Below are 24,700 nucleotides of genomic sequence, written 5' to 3'. Positions count from 1 at the left end.
CTGCCAATGCAGGGAACACGGGTTCGAGCCCTGGTCCGGGAAGATCCCACATGCCACGGAGCAGCTACACCAGTGCGCCACAACTACTGAGCCTGTGCTCTAGAGCCTGTGAGCCACAACTACTGAGCCCGCGAGCCGAAACTACTAAAGCCTGTACACCTAGACCCGTGCTCCACAACATGAGAAGCCTGCACACTGCAACGAAGAGTAGCCCCCACTCGCCACAACTAGAGAAAAGCCCGCTTGCAGCAACAAAGACCCAACGCAGCCAAAAATAAATAAATAAATAAATAAATTTATGGAAAAAAAAAGAATTGAAGGAGAGATCGAGAGTTTCCCAACAGAGGAACCAAGATGGCGGAGTAGAAGGATGTGCTCTCACTCCGTCTTACGAGAACACCAGAATCACAACTAGCTGCTGGACAATCATCGACAGGAAAACAGTGGAACTCACCAAAAAAGATACCCCACATCCAAAGACAAGGAGAAGTCACAATGAGAAGGTAGGAGAGGTGCAATCACAGTAAAATCAAATCCCATAACTGCTGGGTGGGTGACTCACAGACTGCAGAACACTTATACCACAGAAGTCCACCCACTGGAGTGAAGGTTCTGAGCCCCACGTCAGGTTCCCAACCTGGGGGTCCGGCAACGGGAGAAGGAATTCCTAGAGAATCAGACTTTGAAGCCTAGTGGGAATTGATTGCAGGACTTCGACAGGACTGGGGGAAACAGAGACTCCACTCTTGGAGGGCACACACAAAGTAGTGTGCACATCGGGACCCAGGGGAAGGAGCAGTGACCCCAGGGGAGATTGATCCAGACCTACCTGCTAGTGTTGGAGGGTCTCCTGCAGAGGCGGTGGGGGGGGGGGCTGTGGCTCACCTTGGGGACAAGTACACTGGCAGCAGAAGTTCTGGGAAGTACTCCTTGGCGTGAGCCCTCCCAGAGTCTGTCATTAGCCCCACCAAAGAGCCCAGGTAGGCTCCAGTGTTGGGTTGCCTCAGGCCAAACAACCAATAGGGAGGGAACCCAGCCCCACCCGTCAAAAGTCAAGTGGATTAAAGTTTTACTGAGCTCTGCCCACCAGAGCAACAGTCAGCTCTACCCACCACCAGTCCCTCCCATCAAGCCTCTTAGATAGTCTCATCCACCAGAGGGCAGACAGAAGAAGCAAGAAGAACTACAATCCTGCAGCCTGTGGAACAGAAACCACATTCACAGAAAGACAAGATGAAAAGGCAGAGGGCTATATACCAGATGAAGGAACAAGATAAAACCCCAGTAAAACAACTAAATGAAGTGGAGATAGGCAACCTTCCAGAAAAAGAATTCAGAATAATGATAGCGAAGATGATACAGGACCTCGGAAAAAGAATGGAGGCAAAGATTGAGAAGATGCAAGAAATGTTTAACAAAGACCTAGAAGAATGAAAGAACAACAGAGATGAACAATAACAATACAATAACTGAAATGAAAACTACAGTAGAAGGAAACAATAGCAGAATAACTGAGGCAGAAGAACGGATAAGTGACCTGGAAGACAGAATGGTGGAATTCACTGTTGCGGAACAGAATAAAGAAAAAAGAATGAAAAGAAATGAAGACACCCTAAGAGGCCTCAGGGAAAACATTAAATGCAACAACATTCGCATTATAGGGGTCCCAGAAGGAGAAGAGAGAGAGAAAGGACCTGAGAAAATATTTGAAGAGATTATAGTCGAAAATTTCCCTAACATGGGAAAGGAAATAGCCACCCAAGTCCAGGAAGCACAGCGGGTCCCATACAGGATAAACCCAAGGAGAAACACGCCAAGACACATATTAATCAAATTGGCAAAAATGAAAGACAAAGAAAAATTACTGAAAGCAGCAAGGGAAAAACGACAAATATCATACAAGGGAACTCCCATAAGGTTAACAGCTGATTTCTCAGCAGAAACTCTACAAGCCAGAAGGGAGTGGCATGATATACGTAAAGTGATGAATGGGAAGGACCTACAACCAAGATTACTCTACCCAGCAAGGATCTCATTCAGATTTGATGGAGAAATCAAAAGCTTTACAGACAAGCAAAAGCTAAGAGAATTCAGCACCACCAAACCAGCTCTACAACAAATGCTAAAGGAACTTCTCTAAGTGGGAAACACAAGAAAAGAAAAGGACCTACAAAAACAAACCCAAAACAATTAAGAAAATGGTCATAGGAACATACATATCAATAATTACCTTAAACGTGAATGGATTAAATGCTTCAACCAAAAGACACAGGCTTGCTGAATGGTTACAAAAACAAGACCCATATATATGCTGTCTACAAGAGACCCACTTCAGACCTAGGGACACATGCAGACTGAAAGTGATGGGATGGAAAAAGATATTCCATGCAAATGGAAATCAAAAGAAACCTGGAGTAGCTATACTCATATCAGATAAAATAGACTTTAAAATAAAGAATGTTACAAGAGACAAGGAAGGACACTACATAATGATCCAGGGATCAATCCAAGAAGAAGATATAACAATTATAAATATATATGCACCCAACATAGGAGCACCTCAATACATAAGGCAACTGCTAACAGCTATAAAAGAGGAAATCGACAGTAACACAATAATAGTGGGGGACTTTAACACCTCACTTACACCAATGGACAGATCATCCAAAATGAAAATAAGGAAACACAAGCTTTAAATGACACAATAGACCAGAAAGATTTAATTGATATTTATAGGACATTCCATCCAAAAACAGCAGATTACACTTTCTTCCCAAGTGCATAGGGAACATTCTCCAGGATAGATCACATCTTGGGTCACAAATCAAGCCTCAGTAAAGTTAAGAAAACTGAAATCATATCAAGCATCTTTTCTGACCACAACACTATGAGATTAGAAATGAATTACAGGGAAAAAAACGTAAAAAACACAAATACATGGAAGCTAAACAATACGTTACTAAACAACCAAGAGATCACTGAAAAAATCAAAGAGGAAATCAAAAAATACCTAGAGACAAATGACAATGAAAACACGACAACCCAAAACCTATGGGATGCAGCGAAAGCAGTTCTAAGAGGGAAGTTTATAGCTATACAAGCCTACCTCAAGAAACAAGAAAAATCTCAAGTAAACAATCTAACCTTACACCTAAAGGAACCAGAGAAAGAAGAACAAACAAAACCCAGAGTTAGCAGAAGGAAAGAAATCATAAACATCAGAGCAGAAATAAATGAAACAAACAAAGAAAACAATAGCAAAAATCAATAAAACTAAAAGCTGGTTCTTTGATAAACAAAATTGATAAGCCATTAGCCAGACTCATCAAGAAAAAGAGGGAGAGGACTCAAATCAATAAAATTAGAAATGAAAAAGGAGAAGTTACAACAGACACCACAGAAATACAAAGCATCCTAAGAGACTACTACAAGCAACTCTATGCCAATAAAATGGACAACCTGGAAGAAATGGACAAATTCTTAGAAAGGTATAACCTTCCAAGACTGAACCAGGAAGAAACAGAAAATATGAACAGACCAATCACAAGTAATGAAATTGAAACTGTGATTAAAAATCTTCCAACAAACAAAAGTCCAGGACCAGATGGCTTCACAGGTGAATTCTATCAAACATTTAGAGAAGAGCTAACACCCATCCTTCTCAAACTCTTCCAAAAAATTGCAGAGGAAGGAACACTCCCAAACTCATTCTATGAGGCCACCATCACCCTGATACCAAAACCAGACAAAGACACTACAAAAAAGGAAAATTACAGACCAATATCACTGATGAATATAGATGCAAAAATCCTCAACGAAATACTAGCAAACAGAATCCAACAACACATTAAAAGGATCATACACCACAATCAAGTGGGATTTACCCCAGGGATGCAAGGATTCTTCAATATATGCAAATCAATCAATGTGATACACCATATTAACAAATTGAAGAATAAAAACCATATGATCATCTCAATAGATGCAGAAAAAGCTTTTGACAAAATTCAACACCCATTTATGATAAAAACTCTCAAGAAAGTGGGCATAGAGGGAACCTACCTCAACATAATAAAGGCCATATATGACAAACCCACAGCAAACATCATTCTCAACGGTGAAAAAATGAAAGCATTTCCTCTAAGATCAGGAACGAGACAAGGATGTCCACTCTCACCACTATTTTTCAACATAGTTTTGGAAGTCCTAGCCACAGCAATCAGAGAAGAAAAAGAAATAAAAGGAATACAAATTGGAAAAGAAGAAGTAAAAGTGTCACTGTTTGCAGATGACATGATACTATACATAGAGAATCCTAAAAATGCCACCAGAAAACTACAAGAGCTAATTAATGAATTTGGTAAAGTTCCAGGATACAAAATTAATGCACAGAAATCTCTTGCATGCCTATACACTAATGATGAAAAATCTGAAAGAGAAATTAAGGAAACACTCCCATTTTCCATTGCAACAAAAAGAATAAAATACCTAGGAATAAACCTACCTAGGGAGACAAAAGACCTGTATGCAGAAAACTACAAGACACTGATGAAAGAATTTAAAGATGATACCAACAGATGGAGAGATATACCATGTTCTTGGATTGGTAGAATCAATATTGTGAAAATGACTATACTACCCAAAGCAATCAACAGATTCAGTGCAATCCCTATCAAATTACCAGTGGCATTTTTTACGGAACTAGAACAAATCATCTTAAAATTTGTATGGAGACACAAAAGACCCTGAATAGCCAAAGCAGTCTTGAGGGGAAAAAACGGAGCTGGAGGAATCAGACTCCCTGACTTCAGACTATACTACAAAGCTACAGTAATCAAGACAATATGGTACTGGCACAGAAACAGAAACATAGATCAATGGAACAAGATAGAAAGCCCAGAGATAAACCCACGCACCTATGGCCAACTAATCTATGACAAAGGAGGCAAAGATATACAATGGAGAAAAGACAATCTCTTCAATAAGTGGTGCTGGGAAAACTGGACAGCTACATGTAAAACAATGAAATTAGAACACTCCCTAACACCATACACAAAAATAAACTCAAAATGGATTAGAGACCTAAATGTAAGACCAGACACTATAAAACTCTTAGAGGAAAACATAGGAAGAACACGCTTTGACATAAATCACAGCAAGATCTTTTTTGATCCACCTCCTAGAGTAATGGAGAGAAAAACAAAAATAAACAAATGGAACCTAATGAAACTTCAAAGCTTTTGCACAGCAAAGGAAACCATAAACAAGACGAAAAGACAACCCTCAGAATGGGAGAAAATATTTTCAAACGAATCAACGGACAAAGGATTAAACTCCAAAATATATAAACAGCTCATTCAGCTCAATATTAAAGAAACAAACAACCCAATCCAAAAATGGGCAGAAGACCTAAATAGACATTTCTCCAAAGAAGACATACAGATGGCCAAGAAGCACATGAAAAGATGCTCAACATCACTAATTATTAGAGAAATGCAATTCAAAACTACAATGAGGTATCACCTCACACCAGTTAGAATGGGCATCGTCAGAAAATCTACAAACAACAAATGCTGGAGAAAAGGGAACCCTCTTGCACTGTTGGTGGGAATGTAAATTGATACAGTCACTATGGAGAACAGTATGGAGGTTCCTTAAAAAACTAAAAATAGAATTACCATATGATCCAGCAATCCCACTACTGGGCATATACCCAGAGAAAACCATAATTCAAAAAGACACATGCACCCCAATGTTCACTGCAGCACTATTTACAAAAGCCAGGTCATGGAAGCAACCTAAATGCCCATCGACAGATGAATGGATAAAGAAGTTGTGGTACATATATACAATGGAATATTACTCAGCCATAAAAAGAAACGAAATTGAGTCATTTGTTGAGACGTGGATGGATCTAGAGACTGTCACACAGAGGGAAATAAGTCAGAAAGAGAAAAACCAATATCGTATATTAACGCATGTATGTGGAACCTAGAAAAATGGTACAGATGAACTGGTTTGCAGGGCAGAAGTTGAGATACAGATGTAGAGAACAAACGTATGGACACCAAGGGGGGAAAACTGCGGTGGGGTGGGGATGATGGTGTGCTGAATTGGGCGATTGGGATTGACATGTATACACTGATGTGTATAAAATTGATGACTAATAAGAACCTGCAGTATAAAAAAACAAACAAAAAAAACAACTAATACTAAACTTTCCTTGGGTTATTTGTACAGAAATATGTTAATATAAATGTTTCAGACATTACATGAAATTTCTAAAAATCTTATATGTTCTGGTATAATGTTATAAGTCATAATTCTAGTTAATACTTTAAAATGTATATCTCAGAAATAACTAAATTTCCTTGTCAATTGCATTATTATGAACTTTCATCAAATCTTTAACCGTGGTCATTTTTAAGTCTTTTGTCATTTACACACAGTTCTGGGTGTACTGTGATGCTTTTGCAAAAATGTTCCTATAAAAGGGTTTCATCTTCAAGGAATTCATGGAAAAGACTCTGACAAGTACAGGTTTCTGGTAACGGACTATACTGCTGAAATGAATGAATAAGCATTTTCAGAACTCTAATGGAAAACTGATGAACTCATAAAAGTGCTAACAGAAGATCAAGATGAAAAAAAAATTAATTACATGGGACTGAGTGAACTGATGAGGATGATCATAATTTTTGTGACTTTCTGTTTGAATAAAAAAAAATCCCACAAGGACTCAGACGTAAAAAAAATATACAAATCAATTTTCACTGCAAAGTAAAGGAGCTGTTACAGTGGAGGATTACTGGACTGAATGTCAATATTATGACGTAGTATGAGTGTGTTTCATGTTTGCAATCATTGTTGCTTTTGTTGTGGTCATCCATTTACAATGCTTGGTGTCAGTTTATTTATCTCTTGTAAAAATAAAATACAGTGTGTGTGTGTGAAAAAAAAAGAATAGTTTTGGAGATTTTTGAAATCTATATGTATTTCTATATCTATATCTGTATCTATTCAAACACACAGTGTGTATTCTTTTGCTCAGTATTTTATCTGTGACATTCATCTATGTGGTTGCATATACTTATAGTTAATTCATTTTCATTCTATACAGTATTCCATTGCACAAGTATGACACTTTTTAATCCATTTTACCTTTGATGTACCTTTGATTCAATGCTGCTATACGTGTCTTGTACATATCTTTTGGGATGCATGTGCATGCATTTCTGTTGGGTATATACCTAGAAATGGAATTTCTGGCTCATAGGAAATAAGTATATTCAACCCCAGTAGAACATGCCAAATTTTTGTTTTCCCCAAATGGATATACTTACTTACATTACCACCACGAGTGTGTGAAAGTCCTCATTGTTTCACATCTCCATCAATATTTACTCTCATAAAGCCTTTCTAATGTTGGTCATTCTGATAGAAGTATAATGAGTTCTCATTGGAATTTAATTTGTATTTCCCAGATTGCTGGTGAGGATTAGCACCATTTCACTTTTTGGTTGACTATTTGAATAATCTATTTTGTGAAATGCCTGGTCAAGCCTCTTGCCAATTTTTCTATTGAGTTCTCTGTCTTTTTTCTATTAATTTGAATAACTTTGTATGTATTCTCAATATGGGTGCATTCTGGTTATATTTATTGCAAACATCTTCTTGTATGTTCCAGGGTGCATTTTTCACTTGCTTAATGATGTCCTCAACTTTCATTAATATAATCAAATAGAGAAAGATTTTTGATGGTTAGTGATATGGGTATCTGGCTTATTAAGATACCCACCCTGAGATCTATACTTTTGCCTTTACCTACCCAGAGATCATAAAGATATTTTTCTTTGCTAAAAAAAAAAAAAAAAATTGTTTCCCAGACTAGCAAAAGCTAAAAGAGTTCATCACTAATAAAGTAGCCTTATAAGCAATGTTGAAGGAATTTACTTAAGCTTAAAAGAAGTCTCACTAATTATTGCTAGTAACAAGAAAACAAACAAAAGTAAAAATCTCACTGCAAAAAGTATACATAGAGTAAGGGTAGTAGATCAAACACTTATTAAGCTTCTGTAAAGAATAAATGACAATAGTAGTATGTTTTTTTAAAAAGAGAGGGCCCAAATAAATCAGAAATAAAAGAGATGACATTACAGCAGACACCACAGAAATACAAAGTATCGTACGAGATTAAGACAAACAATTATACACCAACAAATGGGACAACCTAGAAGAAGTGGATAAATTCCTAAAAACATACATCTTCCAAGATAGAGTTAGCAATAAATAAAAAATCTAAACAGATCAATTACTAGAAATGAAATCAATCAATAATCAAAAAACTCCCAATAAATAAAATGTCCAGGATCAGGTGGCTTTACTAATAAATTCTACCAAACATTTAAAGGACAGTTAACATCTATCTTTCTCAAGCTATTCCAAACAACTGATGAAGGAGTGCTTCCAAACTTATTTTCTGAGGCCAGAATCACCCATATATGAAAACCAGATAAACACACTACCAAAAAAGGTAAATTACAGGCCAATATCCCTGATGAACATAGATGCAGAAACCCTCAACAAAATATTAGTAAACTGAATTCAACAATACACTAAAAGAACCATACACCATGATCACATGGATCATCTCAGCAATGCAGGAATGATTCAGTCTATGCAGATCAACTGACACACCAGATTAGCAGAACAAAGGATAAAATCATATGATCAACTTCATACCTCCAGCAAAGGAGGTGGCAAAATTCGACAAAGTTCAACATTTGAATTATGATAAAAACTCTCAACAAGGTGGGTATAGAGGCAACATACCTTTTTATAATAAAGGACAGCGACTTCCCTGGCAGTCCAGTGGTTGGGAATTTGCGATTCCACTGCAGGAGGTGTGGGTTCAATCCCTGGTCAGGGAACTAGGGTCCCCCATGCTGTGCAGTGTGGCCTGAATGAATGAATGAATGAATAAATAAATAAATATAAAGGGTATATATGACAAAAGCAGACCTAACATCATACTTAATGGTGAAAAGCTGAAAGCATCTCCTCTAAGAACAGGAACAAGACAAGGATGCCGACTCTCACCACTTTTATTCAACACAGGATTAATAGTTCTAGCCACAGCCAAAAGACAAAAATCAAAATACAAAATAGGATCTAACTTGTAAAGGAAGTAAAACTGTCACTGTTTGCAGATGACATGATAATATGTAGAGAAAACCCTAAAGATCTCACCAACAAATTATTAGCATAAATAAACTCAGTAAATTTGAAGTATACACAGTTTTTTTCTTTTTTTTAATGAACTTTGTTGGAGTATAGTTGCTTTTCAATGTTGTGTTAGTTTCTACTATACAGCAAAGTGAAGCACCTATACGTATATATATATCCGCTCTTTTTTGGATTTCCTTCCCATTTAGGTCACCACCAAGCACTGAGTAGAGTTCCCTGTGCTATACAGTAGGTTCTCATTAGTTATCTATTTTATACATAGTATCAATAGTGTATATTTGTCAATCCCAATCTCCCAATTTCTCCCATCCGCCCTTTTCCCCCCTTGGTGTCCATACGTTTGTTCTCTACATCTATGTCTCTATTTCTGTTTTGCAAATTACATCATCTATACCATTTTTCTAGATTCCACATATATGCGTTAATATACGATATTTGTTTTTCTCTGATTTACTTCACTCTGTATGACTCTATGTACATCCACGTCTCTACAAATAACCCAATTTCGTTCCTTTTTATAGTTGAGTAATATTCCATTGTATATATGTACCACATCTTCTTTGTCCATTACTCTGTTGATGGACATCTAGGTTGCCTCCTAGTCCTGGCTATTGTAAATAGTGTCACAGTGAATACTGGAGTGCACATGTCTTTTTGAATTATGGTTTTCTCTGAGTATATGCCCAGTAGTGGGATTGCTGTATCATAACGTAGCTCTTAGTTTTTAAGGAACCTCCATACTGTTCTCCATAGTGGCTGTATCAATTTACATTCCCACCAAGAGCAAGTGGGTTCCCTTTGCTCCACACCTTCTCCAGCATTTATTGTTTGTAGATATTTTGATGATGGCCATTCTGACCCGTGTGAGGTGATACCTCATTGTAGTTTTTGATTTGCATTTCCCTAATAATTAATGGTGTTGAGCATCTTTTCATGTGCCTCTTGGCCATCTGTGTGTCTTTGGAGACATACCTATTTAGGTCTTCCACCCATTTTTTCATTGGCTTGTTTGTTTTTTTGATATTGAGCTACATGAGCTATTTGTATATTTTGGAGATTAATCCTTTGCCAGTTTCTTCATTTGCAAATATTTTCTCCCATTGTGAGTGCTGTCTTTTCATCTTCTTTATGGTTTCCTTTGCTGTGCAAAAAAGCTTTTACGTTTAATTAGGTCCTATTTGTTAATTTTTGTTTTTATTTTCATTGAAGTATATGCAATTAATATACAGAAATCTGTTACTTTTCTCTGCACTAATAAACTATCAGAGAAAGTAAGGAAAAAAATTACAATTGTACCAAAAATAATAAAATACCTGGGAATAAATTTAACCACGGAGGTGAAAGATATATATATTAAAAATTATAAGACATTGATGAAGGAAATTGAAGATGACACAAATAAATGAAAAGATAGCCAATGCTCTTGGATTAGAAGAATTAATCTTTTTAAAATAGCCCTATACTCAAAGCAACCTACAGATTTAAAGCAATCCCTATCAAAATACCCATGACATTGTTCACAAACAGAACAAATAATCCCCAAATATAGAACCACAAAATACCCACACTGCGAAAGCAATCCTGAGGAAAAAAAGACCAAAGCTGGAGATAGCATGCTCCCTGACTACAAAGCTACAATAATGAAAAAAACAGATACATAGATCAACGGAATAGAATAGAGAGCCCAGAAAGGAACTCACACATTTATGGTGAATAAAAATACCACCAAGGAGGCAAGAATATACAATGGAGAAAAGACAGTCTCTTCAATAAGTGGTGTTGGGAAAACTGGAGGGCTACATGTAAAATAATGAATTTAGAACATTTCCTCACACCAGACCCAAAATTCAAAATGGATTAAGGACCTAAAGGTAATACACCAAACCATAAAACTCCCCGTAGAGAACATAGGCAGAACACTCTTCGACATAAATTGTAGCAATAATTTTTTTGGGATCTGGCCTCTAAGACAAAAGAAATAAAAACAAAAATAAACAAATGGAAGCTAAATAAAGTTAAAGAGCTTTTGCACAGCCATGAAAGCCATCAACAAAATCAAAATTCAAAGTGCAAAGTGTAAGAAAATATTTGCAAATGATATGACTGACAAAAGGTTAATATCCAAAATATATAAATGGTTCATACAATTCAATATCACACACAGAAAAAATGAACAAACAACCCAATCAATAATGGTCAGAAGACATGAATAGACATCTTTTCAAAGAAGATACAGATGGCTAAAAGGCAGATGAAAAGGTGCTCAACATCACTAATTATTAGAGAAGTTCAATTCAAAACAACCATGAGATATCAACCCCACACCTGTCAAAATAACTCTCATCAAAATGTCTACAAATACCAAATTTTGAAGAGGATGTGGAGAAAAGTGAACCCTTGTCCACTGTGGGTAGGACTGTAAATTGTTGCAGGCACTATGGAAAAGAGGATGGAGGTTTCTCAAAAAATTAAAAATAGAACTACCATATGATCCATCAATAACTCTCCTGTGTACCTATCTAGGAAAAAAATGAAAACACTAATTCAAAAGATACATAGGGCTTCCCTGGCGGCACAGTGGTTAAGAATCCACCTGCCAATGCAGGGGACAGGGGTTCAATCCCTGGTCTGGGAAGATCCCACATGCCGCAGAGCAACTAGGCCCATGCGCCACAAATACTGAGCCTGCACTCTAGAGCCCGCGAGCCACAACTACTGAAGCCCATGCTCCTAGAGCCCGTGTTCCGCAACAAGAGAAGCCACCACAATGAGAAGCCCGCGCACCGCAACGAACAGCAGCCCCTGCTCGCTGCAACTAGAGAAAGCCCATGCACAGCATCAAAGACCCAACGCAGCCAAAAATAAAAAATAAAATAAAAATAAAAAAGATTGTTTAAAAAAAAAAAAAGATACATAAACCCCAATGTGCATAGCAGCACTATTGACAACGGCCAAGATATGAAAGCAACCAAAATGCCCATGAACAGACAAATGGATAAAGAAGATATGGGATATATGTACAGTGGAATCTTACACAGCCATAAAAAGAATGAAATTCTGCCATTTGCAGCATCGTGGATGGACCTCGAGAATATTATGCTTAATGAAGTAAGTCAGAGAAAGACAAATACTGTGTGATATCATTTATATGTGGAATCTAAAAATAATACAAATGAATGTATATGCAAAACAGAAACAGACTCACAGATCTATATACAAAGTAGTGGTTACCGGTGGGGACAGGTAAGGGAGGAGGAGCAAATTAGGGATACAGGATTAAGAGGTACAAATTACTATGTATGAAATAGATAAGCAACAAAATATATATTGTATAGGACAGAGAATTATAGCCATTCTCTTGTAAAAACTTTTAATCAAGTGTAATCAGTAAAAAATCCAAGATCACCTGAAACTGATATAATATTGTAAATAAACTATAATTTTAAAAAATAAAACAAAAATAAAAACAATTGGGTAGAGGATCTGAATACACATTTTGCCAAAAAAAAAGAAAAAAAAAGATGGCTAAAAGGCACATGGAAACATGGTCAACATTACTAATCATCAGGAGGGAAATACAACTCAAAATCACAAAAGGAGATCACCTTACAGGTGTCAGAATGGTTATCATCAAAATGACAACAGTTAATAAGTGTTGCTGAGGATGTGGAGAAAAGAGCACTGACTGGCACTGTTGCTAAGAGTGTATAGCAGTGCAGCCAGTATTGAAAACATTATGGAGGGTTCTGAAAACATAAAAAAATAAAACTACCATATGAGTTAGCAATTCCACTTATGGTTATTTATCCAAAGAAAACAAAAAAAAGCAAAAAACTAAAGAGTTACATGCACCCCTGTGTTCACTGCAACATAACTTACAATAGCCGATATATGGTAGAAACCTAAATGTTCAATGATAGACAAATGGATAAAAAAGTGAGATATATATATATATATATATATATATATATACACACACACACACACATACATGTATACACATACATACATATGAATATACAAAATACACATACACATATATACATGTATCTATACACGTATGTAGATATATTCATATACAAATACATATATATGTATATATGTCTATACAACTGTACATATACAGTTATATATTATATATTACTCAGCCATAAAAAGATAAAATCTTGCCATTTTTGACAACATGGATGGACCTAGAGAGTATTATTCTCAGTGAAGTAACTCACATAGAGAAAGACAAATACCACATGATCTCACTTATATGTGTAATGTCAAAACAAAATAAACACAACAAAACCAGTCTTACAGACACAGTGAACAAATTGGTGGTTGCAAAAGGGGAGGTGAGTAGGTCTTGGACAAGACAGGTGAAGGGGTATAAGAAGTACAAAATTCCAGTTATAAAAATTGACAAGAATTTAATATACAGAATAAAGAATATGGTTCATGATATTGCAGTAACTGTGGATGGGGACAGATGGTTACTAGACTCATCAAGGTGATCGTTTTGTAATATACTTAAACGCTAAATCATTATGTTGTACATCTGGAACTAATGTAATATTATATGCCAACTATTCTTCAATTAAAAAAAAGAAAGAAAGAAAGAAAAAGAATGCATGCCCTGACAGCATTTCACCTGAGCCATTTCTTGGGAGTGTGTTTGTAATGAACAGCCTTGAGGAATGAGCTAATGTCTCTCCCTCAGACAAACAGGAACCTGCTAACCTCTCATTTTAAAAACAGTGGACTCCTCAAACTCAGTGTTCTTAGTGTAACACAACCAAGTACCTGCTAGCACTCAACTGGATCCCTCTCTGTCATCCCAGTGGGAACTGGGGTGTGGGGAAGGAGAACCAATACAATATTATGCTCACGCTTGCTGTGCCATAAGTAATAAAACCTTTTGTCTCTGAAAAATAACTCAATTAAAGAACCTCATTTTACAACTAAAGGAACTAGGAAAACAACAAACTAAGCCCAATATTAGCAGAATGAAATAAATAATAAGGATTAGAGCAGTTATAAAAGTAATAGAAGGACCTACTGTCTAGCACAGGGAACTCTACTCAATACTCTGTAGTGATCTATATGGGAAAAGAATCTAAAAAAGAGTGGATATACGTATAACTGATTCACTTTACTGAACACAACATTGTACATCAACTATACTCCAATAAAAATTAAAAATAAAGTAAAGACTACAAAAACAGTAGAAGAATAAATAATATTGGAGTTTTTTTATTGAAAAGGTAAACAAAATTGACAAACTGTTAGCAAGAATAACTAAAAGACTGAATGAATGATGAATGAATGAACAAATAAATAAATACACACACATGCATATAAAGGCATTACAATTTTGCCACAGAAATACAAATGACAATCAGAAACTACTATCGACAATCATATGCAAACAACTTGGACTACTTAGGAAAAAAAGGACAAACTCCTAGAAAGATACAACCTACCAAGAAATAGAACACATGAACAGACCAGTAATGAGTAAAGAGAATGAAACAGTATTGAGAAACCTCAATAAATAAAATCCCAGGACCAGATGGTTTTACTAGTGAATTATGCCAAATACTTAAAGTATTTAAAACCAAGACTTCTCAAATACTTCCAAAAATTTAAAGAGGAGGGAACGCTTTCAACCCATCTTATGAGGCATATCCCAGACAAGGGTAACGCCAAAACCAGACAAGGGGGACTTCCCTGGTGGCGCAGTGGTTAAGAATCCTCCTGCCAATGCAGGGGACACAGGTTCTATCCCTGGTCTGGGAAGACCCCACATGCCGCGGTGCAACTAAGCCTGTGCACCACAACTACTAAGCCCTCGCACCTACAGCCTGTGCTCCGCAACAAGAGAAGCCACCGCAACGAGGACCCCACACACCACAACGAAGAGCAGCCCCCACTCGCCACAAATGGAAAAAAGCCCGCGTGCAGCAACGAAGACCCAACACAGCCAAAATAAATAAGTAAATAATAAATTAAAAAAAAAAAACAGACAAGGGCATGATAAGAAAAGTACAGATCAACATTCCTGAATAACAGATGAAATACACTCAAAATACTGGCAAACTAAATTCAGCAGCATATTGAAAGGATTCATTCACCATGATTAAGTGAGATTTATGCCTGGATGCAAGGATGGCTCAATGTATGCAAATCAATAAATGTGATACATTACATTAAGAGAGTAAAGGGAAAATATCATATTAATAGATACATAAAAATTATTTGACAAAATCCAACTTCCCTTCGTGATAAAGACTGTCAAGAAATTAGTTATAGAAGGAATATTCCTCAACACATTAAAAGTCATATGACAAGCCCAAAGCTAACAATCCCCAAAGTGTTTCTCCTAAGTTTCAGCCAAGACAAGGGTACCAATTCTTGCCCCTTCTATTCAACACAGTACTGGAATTCCTAACCAGAGCAAGTAGGCAAGAAAGATAAATAAAATAAATCCAAATCATAAAGGTAAACCTAGATTTTCTGTTTGCAGATGACATGTTTTTATATCTACAAAAACCTAAAAATGCCACTTCCAAAAAACTGTTCAAACTAGTAAATCGAGTAAGCAGCATGACACAAAATCAACATATAAAAATCACTTGTGGTTCTGTATACTAACAACATAAACTATCAGAAAAGGTTTTAAAAAGTCCCATTTACAACAGCAGTGAAAAGAATAAAATATTTAGGAATAAAGTTAACCAAGAATGTAAAAGAGCCGTACACTGCAAACTATAAAATACTGATGAAAGAACTTGAAGAAGACAAATAAATGGAACCATCGCCCATATTAATATATTGAATAAATGAACACTGTTAAAAATGTCCATACTATTCAAAGCAATCTACAGAGTCAATGCAATCCATGTCAAAATTCCGAAGGCAGTTTCCCCAGAAAATAGAAAAAGAAATACTAAAATTCATATGGAACCATAAAAGGCCCCAAATGTCCAAAGCAATCTTGAGCACAAAGAGCAAAGCTGAAGGCATCACGCTTCATAATTTCAAACCATACTACAAAGCATAGTAATCAAAGCAGTATGGTCACAGTACAAAAACAGACATATAGAACGATGGAACGAAATACAGACCTCAGAAATAAATCCACATATTTACAATCAATTGATCTTTCACAAAAGTGCCAGGAATATACAATGAGAAAAGGATCTTCTCTTCAGTAAATTCATGGGAAACTGAATATTCACAAGCATAAGGAAGAAATTAGACTTGTATCTCACACTGTATACAAAAATTAATTCAAACTGGTTTAGAGAATTAAATATAAGATCTGAAACTGTAAAGTTACTAGAAGAAGATATAGGGGCAAAAAAAGGTCTTGACAATGCTATGGGCAATGTATTTTTAGATGTGACCACAAAAACACAGGCAGCAAAAGAAAAAACAATTTTGAAAAACAGATTGCATTAAACCATAAAGCTTTGAACAGCAAAGGAAACAATTTACAGAGAGCAGAGTGTACCTACAAAATGGGGGAAATATTTGGAAAACCTCTCTAATATGTATAATATGCTCAAACAGCTGAGTAGAAAAAAACACAACAAATAACCTTATTTTTCTATCAGGGACACTTTTCCTTGCTTTAATATATTTTGTCTTTTGCTGCTTTTGAAGCGAGCTCTCAATTACAAAATATCAAACTACAGTCAAAAATGCCAGCAACTGGCACGGGATGGAGAAGCCCACAAGTAAAGACAGAGAGCAGCAGGTGGCAAGAGGTGGGAAGTGATTGAAGCTGTGGTTACAAATGCTCAGTGTTGGATAGCTAAAACTATCCAAAAGGTTGTGCCCTAATATTAGCACAGGTCAGACCCATCACTACCTTGGTGGGTGGCCTTGGTATGTTTGGGTTCAGATTCCACACGGCAATACAATTTCTTCCAGTTAAGAGTTCTTGGCTTGCACCAATCACAGGATGGCCTGAGGGCACCGGACCAGTCTATTAGTTTTTCAGAACGCTGTCACAGACCTGATAGATGTACTGGGAGGCTTCAGGAGCTAGCTCTACACTTTGGCAACAGTGTGTAACTGGGGTTTTCTGGCTTGCTATGGAGCTGGGCCAAAACCCAAATGCCATTAGTGAGTCAGGGATTGGCACAGAATGTCCTGCCCTTCCACATTCCTCTTGGCAATAGTATAAATGTTGTTGTTTTGCAACTTGCTGGAAACAGTGTCAGCATTTAAATGACTTTCCTTAATCTGAAACTGAAGTTCTTTTGCATTGGGAATATCCTTCTATGTTGCAAGGAAGGCCTGGTACTTCACTTTGCCGTCCTCTACAAAACCCACATTGAGTGGGATGAGGCAGTTGAAGTAGAAGACATCACTATTGTTTTTCACAGCCACCTGCAGGTTGTTCAGAGGTTCTATCTTCATGACTGGGTCCAAGGTGTGGAGAGGTAGGGAGACATCAATGCTCTGGTTTGGCATCAGTGGTGTAGGGATGGCCAGAGGAGTGCTGGGGATGACACCAAAGCTATTCTTGTTAAACTGAATTGCCAAGTCTGTCATGTGCTACAGAGCTTTCTTCATGAAGTTCATTTCCATATAGATGAGCCCTTGGCAGTGAGAAAATGTTCCAGAAATCTCCAAGCCTTTAGCATTTTACTGCAGGCAGCCAGACAGCCTTAGGAACCCCATATCCACCAGGTGCCATGACTGTCGCCATAGAGTTCAAGGTGGTTATTCAGACCACTTCTGACCACAGCAGGAGTAGGTGAAGGAGCAAAGGTTGCAGGCACTGATGATGGGGTGAAGGACTGTCCCACCAGACTATGTAGCCCTCCCCACAAGAGGTCCATCTTTTTGAATTATACTTTTGTCTGGATATAAGCCCAGGAGAGGGGCTGCTGGATCATATGGCAACTCTATTTTTTTGAGGAACTTCCATACTGTTTTCTATAGTGGCTGCACCAATTTCCATTCCCACCAACAGTGTAGAAGTGTTCCCTTTTCTCCACACCCTCTCCAGCATTTATTTGTAGACTTTTAAATGATGGCCATTCCATCCGGTTTAAGGTGATACCTCACCGTAGTTTTGATTTGCATTTCTCTAGTTATTAGCAATGGTGAGTATCTTTTCATGTGCCTATTGGTATGTCTTCTTTGCAGAAATGTCTGTTTAGGTCTTCTGCCCATTTTTTGATTGGGTTTTTTTTTTTTTGTCTATTTAGGTCTTCTGCCCATTTTTTTGATTGGGTTGGTTGTATGAGCTGTTTGTATATTTTGGAAATTAAGCCCTTGTAGGTTGCATCATTTGCAAATAGTTGCTCCCATTCCATAGGTTGTCTTTTCATTTTCTTTATGGTTTCCTTTGTTTTGCAAAACCTTATAAGTTTGTATAGGTCCCATCTGTTCCTTTTTGTTTTTATTTCCATTGCCTTGGAAGAATGATCTACAAGAACATTGGTATAACTTATGTCAGAGAATGTTTTGCCTATGTTCTCTTCTACAAGTTTTAAGATGTCATGTGTTATATTTAACTCTTTCAGCCATTTTGAGCTTATTTTTGGGCATGGTGTGAGGGTGTGTTCTAACCTCAATGGTTTACCTGTGGCTGTCCAACATTCCCAACACCACGTGCTGAAGAGACTGTCTTTTTTCCCATTGTATAGTCTTGCCTCTTTGTCGAAGATTAATTGACCATTGGTGTGTGGGTTTATTTCTGGGCTCTCTAGTCTGTTTCATCGATCCATATGTCTGTTTTTGTGCCAATACCACACTGTTTTGTTTACTGTAGCTTTGTAGTATTCTCTGAAGTCTGGAAGCATTAGGTCTCCTGCTTTGTTCTTTTTCCTCAGGATTGCTTTGGCAATTCTGGGTTCTTTATAGTTCCATATAAATTTTAGGATTCTTTGTTCTAGTTCTGTGGAAAATATCATGGGTAATTTGATAGGGATGGCATTAAATCTGTGGATTGCTTTGGGTCCAATGGCCATTTTAATAATATTTCTTCCAATCCAAGAGCATAGGATATCTTTCCATTTCTTTGAATCCTCTTCACTTTCCTTTATTAATGTTTTATAGTTCTCAGCTTATAAGTCTCTCACAACCTTGGTCAGGTTTATTCCCAAGTATTTTATTTTTTTGGATGCAATTTTAAAAGGGATTTTTTTTTTACATTCCCTTTCTGCTATTTCATTGTTAATATAAAGACATGCAACCGATTTCTGTATTTTAATCTTGTTTCCTGCTACCTTGCTGAATCTGTTTATCAGTTCTAGTAGTTTGTGTGTGGAGCCTTTAGGTTCTATATATCATATCATGTCATCTGCATATAATGAAAATTTTACCTTTTCCCTTCCAATTTGGATAGGTTTTCCTTCTTTTTCTTGTCTGATTGCCATGGCTAGACTTCTAATATTATGTTAAAAAGAAGTGGTGAGACTGGGCATCCTTGTCTTGTTCCAGATTTTAGTGAGAAGGCTAAGTGCTTTTCACCATTAAGCATCATATTTGCTGTGGGTTTGTCATAAATAGCTTTTAGTATGTTGAGATATGTTCCCTCTATACCCACTTCCATAAGAGTTTTTTTTTTATCATGAATGGATGTTGAAATTTATCAAATGCTTTTTCTGAATCTGTTGAGATGATCATGTCATTTCTGTCTTTTTTGTTGTTGATGGGGTGTATCACGTTGATTGATGTGCATATGTTGAAACATCCTTGTGACCCTAGGATAAATTCAACACGTTCATGTTGTGTGATCTTTTTTATGTGTTGTTGGGTTCGGTTTTCCAACATTTTGTTGAGAATTTTAGGTTCTATATTCATCAAAGGTATTGGCCTGTCATTTTCTTTTTTGGTGGTGTCTTTGTCTGGTTTTGGTATCAGGGTGATAGTGGCTTCATAGAATATCTTTGGGAGGCTTCCTTTCTCTTCAATCTTTTGGAAGACTATTGGAAGGAGTATGTGGTGACCAGAGCTTGCACTGGATGTTGAACGGGGTCTCCTGTTTGCTCTGTGGTTGACACAGGCCTCTCAGGGGCAGGGTCTGCTCCCTAGTTGTTGGAATAGAAGCCTTCAGGTCTGTTTCTATGCTGGATTAGAGAGCATAATGAGGTAGGCTGGACTGGAGCACTCCCAATGGGAGGGGAGTCACTGAGCATTCCTCTGCCAGAGCTGTCCACCAGGAAGTGTCCTCTGTGGTGTCACCTGTCACCCATGGTGCGGGCTCACAAAATACACTGGTGTTGGCACTGCCTTCAGCCCCTCCTCAACTGTGGGAATGCAGGCAATCAGCCCTGGTGTCCCTTAGGCACAGTGTTCACAAAGCCACCAGCGCAGATCCGTAGGTGCTGACCCACTGATGTCAGGTTCCAGGACCCAGTGTCCCACACATGGACCCACCATGGGAGCTATGGAAGCAGACTAGACCCCAGCCCTGCCCAGCCTCCATGTGCCCGTGCCCACGAACACCACAGCTGCTAAGGCTGGACCTGTCCCAGGCATGGGAGTGCCCACTGTCCACTCGGATGTCCCACAGGTACTGAGTTTATAAAGCCAGTGGCATAAATCTGCAAATTGCACAGCCATGGGGAGAGGGCTCAGGGATCAGCCCTGCTTCCTAAGTCAGGCAGTACCTGGGGATCCACTCTGATGTCAGCCCCACCTCCACGTGTGGGCAACCTGCTGGCACTTGTGCACTCCCAGAGGTCGTCATAGAGGTGGCACCAAGAAAGAGGCTGCTATGGTGGCCCTGCCCCTCAACAATGACGTTTTGCTTCTATGGCCAGCCTGGTCTTCTTCCGCATACACCCCGGGTTGGGCATATACCACACTCCAGCCCCTTCGTGCTGTCTGCGTGCAGCCAAACCCAGTCCACTCCCCTGGTCTGTCCTCTGAAGCCCACGTTTCAGCACCCAACCCCCACACACGCCAGCAGGCACACATCTTGGGCTGAGGACTGCAGCGAGGGAGCACAGGTCCTCTGTGCAGGTCTCTGTTTTGTCTGCTGCAAGCTCACTGCTGCGCTCTCCTCCAAGCCTCTGCAGCTCCGTTTCTGTCCCAGCTCACGTCCCCACTGGTTCAGGGGCTTCCCAGGGTGAGGGAAACTGTCCTCTTTCACAGCTCCCTCCCAGGAGGGAGCTGCTGCTTCTTCTTCTTCTTTTTCTTTCATCCTATCTCATTACGTGGAGATCTTTCTTGCATGTCTGAGTGTCTGAGATCTTCTGCTGCCATTCAGTAGGTATTCTGTGAAGATTGTTCCACAGGTATGTATTTTTGATGTATTCGTGAGAGGAGGTGAACTCCACATCCTTCTGTTCTGCCATCTTGATTCAACCTCTATATAATTTGTTTGCCTTTTTTCTTCTACTTCAGGAAATCAAATTATCAATGACGCAAGGAGACTGACCAGAGGCCCATGGACACAGGAAATATCAAGGTCGTTACACAAACATCAGCCCCACAGAACCCCAAAAGCCCAGATCCTGAAGAAGCAAAAGAGGAGATAAACTGCCTCAAAAGGGATATTAGTCATGTATACTCCCTGCAAGAGTACATCAAAGGGCTTGTTTCCTCTGATGATGACAAGAGATGCTACAAAGGCACTTTAAGTTTTCAATATAATGGAAAAAAAAACCGATCACATTGGCACTGTAATTTATTTTCCCCGACCATCATTGAGGTTGGGTGCCTCTTCATATGTAAAATGATTGTTTTTATTTCTTTTTCAGTGAAATTTAATTTCATAGGTTCCAAATATTTTTATTTGGTTGCTTCTATTTTTTCTCTTGACTGAAAGGCAATTTGAATATACTGTATATTTGTGGCGTCTTCTCCCACAGCATCCTTCCAAACCAATTACTGTACACATAGTCACTAAAAAATTTGTCAAGAACTTGTTGTCATAGGTCATCCACCACTCAAGACACTTGATATGAGGGCCATCTGCCATGCACAGCCTTACATCAAGAGCTCTGTACTGAGCTCTTTGCTCTCAACTTGTGGACCAGATAAAGGACAGGATGAGGATATCATTATTCCCTCACCAGCTGCACTCAAGCACATTGGTCACTGCTCAAACATCATTGCCAAGCTGACAGACAACAGGCCTGGGATCTTCTCCTATGATTTTCCCCTAGTTTGCCACCAAGACATTTGATCTGGACCATGTCACCATCACCTTACCCTGAGAAGTTTTTTTTTCTAAAATGAACCTGAAATACTGTATTTTTCTCCTTTTGTGTCCAGGGAGAAACATCTCTAGTTTTCTAAATCATAAAAAAAAGTTATGAATATGATGTTCTGTGCAAGAGATAGAAAATCAACATTTTGGGGCTTCACCACATCACCACCCTGCAAGTCACATGATCGGGCTTTAAATCAATCAGCTGACCCTTGTCCCTCACTGAACAGCTTTAAATCAGCTCCACACCCTTTAATTTACCTGACCCTGTATGAACTCAGAATCTGCCCCTGAAACTTGCACCTTCAAAAGTCAGGAGCTTCACGTTGATCACAGCACTGAAAATAGCTCTGGGCATACAGGCTGTGATCACTGATGGTGCAACAGATAAGTAAGTGAGACCCTTCTGCTGAGGTCAGGGGTGTGTAGACAGAAGGAAGAGGCTCAAATGAAAAGGGAAGAAAGAAGTTTGGGGAGAACTCTGGAGAGCTCAGGCACAGGGTAGAGTACAGCCCGCCATCAAAAATGCCACTGGTTTTATATGCTCCACATTCACAACCACCTGACCTGTTTTCCAGGTTAAAACACTCACGCAGGCCTGCAGGGAATAAACTGTCAGCCCAAGATTCAAACAAAATATTTCTGAGTCCAGAATCCTGCCTCTGGTGAAAACAAAGGCAATCATAGTACAGAGAGCATGCCACAGTGTCTGGCCACTGTGCCACCCGACCAGGATGTAAGTTCACAATTGGATATTGATGGCAGACCTATATCCCCTCTGTGAAGGGACCCAGTTTGGGCCAGAGAGTCAGAGGTGTCTGATGTATCAAATCTTGTATCCGCCAAGTGCACAGAAGATTGATGGAATGGGGCGAAGAGCATATTTTCTTTGAATTCTTGTTAGTTTTTCAAAAGAATAGAGTTTTGTCTTAGTTAAGCAGAATACTTTTAAATAGCTTGGACAGCTCAAAACTGCTGCTTAGGGAACTGAAAACCAAGTCAGCCATGAACAGTGCTTTTAAAATCCTTGGAAATCAGTAACAGGTGAGGATTTGGTTTGGCATAGTGTTGAGCACAGGAGTAACGAAGCAGAGCCAACACCTCACAAAAGGCACTGAAATCCCATGACACCAATGGATCAGTTGCAGGGGTAGGGGTTTTGGGTGGAGGGTATTTCTCTCAAAATCTCCCAGGGCACTCACCCTTCTCTATGCCACCCCACTACTCCATTCACTTTTCCTTTCTCAATTTCTGGAACCCCTGGGACAGCACTTCTTAAGCTGAAGCCCCCAGGGACCAGCTCTGCAGTCAAGATTTTTCATTGGTCTTTACAAGGTCTCTACTGGAAGCCAGGTGGCAAGGCCCCCGGGTGTGCAGCTGGACCGGGAGTGCAGGGGCAACTGGAGCCTTAAAGCAAAACGAATGATCAGAAAGAAAAATGAAGGAAACAATCCTATTTACCATCACATCAAAAGAAATAAATACCTAGGAACAAACCTACCTCAGGAGACAAAAGAACCGTACTCCAAACACTGTAAGATGCTGATTAAAGAAATTAAAAATAACACAAACAGATGGAATGATACATTATGTTCTTGGACTGGAAGAATCAATATTGTTAAAATGATCATATAACCCAAGACAATTCACAGATTAAATGCAATCCCTATCAAATGACCAATGGCATATTTCACAGAACTAGAACAAAAAAATCTTAACTCTGTATGAAAACACAAAGACCCCTAGTAGCCACACTAACCTTAAGAAAGAAAAACGGAGCTGGAGGTATCAGATTTCCTGACTTCAGACCATACTACAAAGTTATTGTCCTGAAAACAACAGGGTACTTGCACAAAACAAAAATATAGATCAATGGAGCAGAAGAAAGCACAGAAGTAAACCCAATCACCTAAGGTCAATTAATCTATGACAACAGAGGCTAGAACATACAATGGAGAAAAGACAGCCTCTTCAATAAGTGGTTCTGGGAAAACTGGACAGCTACACGTAAAAGAATTAAATTAGAACATTCTTTAACATCATACACAAAAATAATCTTAAAATGAATTAAAGACCTAAATGTAAGAATGGATACTATAAAACCCCTAGAGGAAAACATAGGCAGAAGACACTTTGACATAAATTGCAGCAAAATCTTTTTGGATCCACCTCCTAGAGTAATGAAGATAAAAACAAAAATAAACAAATCGGACCTAGTTAAACTGAAACTCTTTTGCACAGCAAAGGAAACCATAAACAAAATGAAAAGACAACCTGTGGAAT

General features: G+C 38.4%; 2 protein-coding genes across 3 annotated transcripts in view; both read right to left on the bottom strand.

The window, feature by feature from the left end:
• LOC309619735 (uncharacterized protein) overlaps nt 1-24,700 on the bottom strand; it is a 329,240-nt gene that overhangs the window by 126,816 nt on the left and 177,724 nt on the right. Inside the window, exon 3 of one of the 2 annotated variants that reach the window (XM_082375346.1) lies at nt 8,833-8,959. The exons of the other annotated variant lie outside the window; for it this stretch is intronic. The gene's annotated coding sequence lies outside the window, so the exon portion shown is untranslated. The remainder of the gene's footprint in view (nt 1-8,832; nt 8,960-24,700) is intronic. 2 annotated transcript variants of the gene reach the window in all.
• ZNF596 (zinc finger protein 596) overlaps nt 1-24,700 on the bottom strand; it is a 292,573-nt gene that overhangs the window by 133,944 nt on the left and 133,929 nt on the right. The window lies entirely within an intron of this gene.

This window comes from Balaenoptera borealis (assembly GCF_965194805.1).
Source record: "Balaenoptera borealis genome assembly, chromosome: 21".
NCBI lineage: Eukaryota > Metazoa > Chordata > Mammalia > Artiodactyla > Balaenopteridae > Balaenoptera > Balaenoptera borealis.
Note: the sequence above shows the minus strand (reverse complement) of the source record. Positions and strands in the feature narration are given on the sequence as shown.